This window comes from Haliotis asinina, chromosome 10 (genome assembly GCF_037392515.1).
Source record: "Haliotis asinina isolate JCU_RB_2024 chromosome 10, JCU_Hal_asi_v2, whole genome shotgun sequence".
Taxonomy (NCBI): domain Eukaryota; kingdom Metazoa; phylum Mollusca; class Gastropoda; order Lepetellida; family Haliotidae; genus Haliotis; species Haliotis asinina.
In genome coordinates, this window is record NC_090289.1 from 15,240,122 (window position 1) to 15,245,274 (window position 5,153).

Consider the following 5,153-nt stretch of genomic DNA (forward strand, 5'->3'; position numbering starts at 1 on the left):
TGTGTTCCCAGAAATGCCAACTTGGCTGGGTAACCAACAAAATACGATGTCGCATTGACCAGTAGCAACATCATTATATAACTCCATAATTTCTATTAAAAGTGGATGTTTACATGATACGTTTTTAATTGCCTGGGGGCATGAAAGGGAGTCGGATTATATACTGTTTATATTTAGGATGCCTTTGAATATATTTAAGAGTGGCACCCGTGGCGAGCCACCTCCTCGTGGTGGGTGCTGGGTAACGCTAAGTGCTCGCCAACCCCCCGTGTGGATCCGGGGGCATATTTGGTCCACCAACCCGTTTGCCGTGGGTTGCGGCCCTGTGTCGGTGGAGGACGGGAGTCTGGGGGTTGAGGGCACTGGGGGCCTGTGACCGCGTTCCCTTTGCTCAACACACCCCTTCGACCCTTACTTCACCTAGACGGGAGGTTGAATGGGCCCGGTTCAACCAATCGGCTGGTCATGCCAAGCCCTGTGCATAGATTATAAATTTATTTATCATTGCACAAGTATGATTTGGAACTGATTTTGATTGATTTTGGTCTTGGCTTTAATGTCTAAAACATGTTTGATGTTGAATTAGGTTGCTTTGAACTTTGTCTAGAGTCTTATGCCAGAAGGCGATGGCTCATGGGCCAATCTGGTAGACTAATTATTTCTAATTCTTCTACTGGAGTATATCATCCGGGTATCCTTGGTGCTGCAAGCTGGAGGCCCGCTTGCTTTAGCATCGTCCTTGTGATACTCCGTGGTGGGTGGGGGAGCTCGGATGATGAAATCTGCATAACTAACCATGGCTTACGAAACCCCCACTAAGAAGAGCAAACGTCCTCTCGAAAATGATCCCGTTGACGACCTCAGACCGTCCAAACAAATTGATTATTGACCATGTTTCCTTGTCATTGAGACCAAAGATAACACACCTTTGAAGCTGAACCCGTTTGCTGTGTCTAAAGGTATCCAAGGCATTGCTGGCGAAGTAAAGAACATTCGACGATTACGTTCTGGTGCGCTGTTGATTGAGTGTGCCAGAAAGCAACAATCAACCAACCTTTTGAATATCGACACTTTTGTTGGTACTCCGGTTACTGTCACGGCCCACAAAACACTCAACACCAGTAAGGGAATAGTGCGAGATCGTGATCGATTGCTGGCAGACATGTCTGACCTAGCTATCGTTTCCGAGATGAGAGATCAGGGTGTACTATATGTTAAACGTTTCTCAACCCGTAAAAACAACACAACCATAAAAACCAACACATATTTGTTTTCCTTCTCATCGCCTACTGCTCCAAAGTCACTTAAGGCAGGGTACTGTAATCTCAATGTTGATACATACATTCCGAATCCGCTGAGGTGCTTCAAGTGCCAAAAATTCGGTCATGGTGTAAATACGTGCACATTGTCTGTTGTGTGTGCTCATTGTAGTGAAAAAACACACACAACAGAAGATTGTGACAGCCATGTTAAAAAGTGCACAAACTGCGCAGGGGATCACCCATCTTTCTCTAAAGATTGTCCTGTGTGGAAACAACAAATGGCCATTAATAGAATAAAGTTTACACAAAACATCAGTTTTGCAGATGCAAAGAAAATGGTCCAGAGCTCAGTACAAACGGAAAGCTATGCTTCCGTTGCCAGACCAAACCCAGACGCAACATCCACAATTATGAAATTATCTGCAAGCTGTCAGACAAACTTGACTTGGGTGAACACGGATTCCCCTCAACCTTTGTCACCTGCCATATCTTCTCAAACTGCAGAATCACTTCCTGGTACATCTCAGATTCAATCAGCAACATCCCCTCATAACATATCTTCTCAGTCATCAACAAGGTCTCAACCCAGTAAACAAAAACTAAGAAGCCAGATTCTTTGAAAAAGCTAAGTGGCAGAGCCCCAAAAGGTTCAGAGAATAAAATCCAAATTTTCAACAAATATGGATCACTCGAAGACATGGACGTGTCTGAAAACGTCCACTCTAGGGCTCACAGCTTGTCGCCCACCAAAAAAGTGCGGGGTAGATCTCCAATCCCCCCAAAAGATAGGTTATCAGAATAATATTATTCAGTGGAATTGCAGAGGACTAAGGACTAATTTTAATGAATTGCAGCTTTTAATCCAGGATTTTACACCGTCAGCAATCTGTCTACAGGAAACATATTTAAAACACACTGATACTCTTGACCTCCGTCATTTCAATGCGTACCATTATTTTTCACCTCCAGGTGATAGGGCAAGTGGAGGATCATCAATCTTGGTACGGCAAAATGTTATACATAGTTCAATAGCGCTTAAAACAAATCTCCAAGCTGTAGCTGTGCGACTTACATTACAAGTTGCATTTACGCTTTGTTCATTGTATATTCCACCTTCATCCACTGTCCAGTTAACTGATCTACAAGCTCTTTACAATGAACTTCCTAAGCCCTGTATAATCATGGGCGATTTCAATGGCCATAACCCACTCTGGGGTGGTACTACTACAAACACCAAAGGTAAATTACTTGAGGATTTTCTTTCAAATAATGATCTCTGTATTTACAATGACGGGTCACATACATATTTACATCCTGGCACAGGAACATATTCAGCTCTTGATTTATCAGTTACTGACTCTAATCTCTTAAATGAATTTGAATGGTTGGTTCACGATGACCTGTGTGGGAGCGACCATTTTCCTACAATTCTAAAACCTGTGAGCCCATCTGATGTACCTCCATCTTCACGATGGAGTTTTAAAAAGGCCAACTGGGCTCTATATGAATCTCTCTGTACTGGCAAACTTACTCCCGAACGTTTTATTACTGCTCCTGATGCTATTAAATGTTTTTCAGATGTACTCATTGACATTGCTGATGAGTGTACACCAAAGTCTTCTGCAGTTCCACATATTCGAAAACCATGGTTTAACAATGCATGCAAACAGGCTAGGAAGGCAAGGAAAAAAGCAGAACATTATTTCCGTCGCCATCCTATGGTGCATAATTTAAATAGATTTAAAATTTTAAATGCTAAAGCACGGCGTACCTTTAAACAGAATAAACGCCAATCTTGGAAAAATTTTGTATCTAAAATAAATTCTCGGACACCAATGTCCAAGGTATGGAACATGGTCCAGAAAATTAAAGGTAAAGGTACTAAATCTACAGTCAATCATCTTAAACATGGAGATCAATTACTTACCAAGGAGTCAGATATTGCAAATAAACTGGGTGAAACTCTGGCTAAACATTCTTCCTCTTCTAATTACGTGCCTAATTTCCAACAATATCAAAAACAACAAGAAAGGAAAACTATTAATTTTAATTCAGATAATGGGGAAGATTATAATGAACTATTTTCTATTCATGAACTGCATACTGCTCTTGATCAAGCTCATGACACTGCTACAGGAGCTGATAACATACATTATCAACTCCTGAAACATTTACCAGGAATCCAGAATCCTGTCTGGAAACTCTCCTAAATATTTTTGATGATATTTGGACATCGGGTAACTTTCCTCCTTCATGGCGTGACGCCATAGTAGTACCAATACCTAAACCTGGACGTGATCATACGGATCCATCCAATTATCGGCCGATTTCATTAACTAGCTGTGTTTGCAAGACCATGGAACGCATGATAAATAATCGACTTGTTTGGTACTTGGAAACAAATAATCTTATAACAGATATACAGTGTGGTTTCCGTAAAAACAGAAGTACTGTCGATCACTTAGTGCGTTTAGAATCATTTGTTAAAAACGCACTAATTAATCAACAACATGCAGTGTCTATCTTTTTTGATCTAGAAAAAGCATATGACACAACCTGGAAATATGGTATTTTAAGAGATTTACATGACTTCGGCTTGCAAGGTCGTTTACCTCAATTTATAGCCAGCTTTTTAAATGACAGACAGTTTCAAGTTCGAGTGGGTTCTACCCTGTCTGATCATTACAATCAGGATCAGGGTGTTCCACAAGGCAGTATTTTGTCTGTTACACTTTTTAGCTTCAAGATAAATAGTTTATCAAAAGTTTTAAACGATTCAATTGATGGATCGTTATTTGTGGATGATTTTAATATTTCTTGTCGTGGGAAAAATATGCATACTATTGAACGGCAATTGCAGCTTTGTTTAAACAAAATAAATAAATGGTGTCTTGAAAACGGCTTTAAATTTTCTAAATCCAAAACTAATTGTATACATTTTTGCAGAAAATATAAACCATATAAGGACCCTGAACTATCTCTAGACGGCACTCCCATCGAAGTTGTAAAGGAGGCCAAGTTCTTGGACCTTATCTTTGACTCTCATTTAACATTTCTGCCTCATATCAAGTACCTTAAAAATAAATGCCTGAAGGCTCTTGACTTGTTGAAAGTTGTTTCCAACTCAAATTGGGGAGGGGATCAAGCAACCCTCTTACATCTATATCGATCACTGGTCCGTTCGAAACTCGATTATGGCTCCATCGTATATGGTGGAGCCTGCAAAAGCAACCTTAAACTTCTTGATTCTGTCCACCCATCAAGGCTTAAGACTTTGTCTTGGGTCTTTCAGAACTTCACCTATTGACAGTCTTTACGTTGAGGCTGATGAACCATCTCTTACTCAACGGCGTATAAAATTGTCTTTACTATACATTACTAAATTATATTCTAATGAATCTAACCCTGCCTATAACTGTGTGTTCAATCCCCCTTTATGAGGATTTGTATAACAAAATGTCTTCTCTTGTTCCACCTCTTGGGCACAGAATTAAACCATTTATATCTGCTGCCGGTATTGAGCTTGAAAGTATATCGCCTTCCCGTCTTCTTTCTTCTCCTCCTTGGCAATTGGTTAGGCCACAAGTTGACCTAACATTAACTGCATTTAAAAAATCAGAAACAAATGACTTACAATATAAACAAGAATATCGTCAATTAAAACATAAATATAGTCTGGTTCATAATTATTGAGAATTTTTCTTCTTACTTTGAGCTATCCTAACACCTCAACTGATTCACTGATACTTAAAACTAAGTAATGGTATAAGGGAGGTAACTCATCTTGGCCTACTGAGTATAGTACAATTAGAGTTACCTCCCCTGAATTTGTAGCAGACGTCATTTTCCTCAGCACTGTCAACAATGTCTGCTGAAGATAAAAGAAGGTTG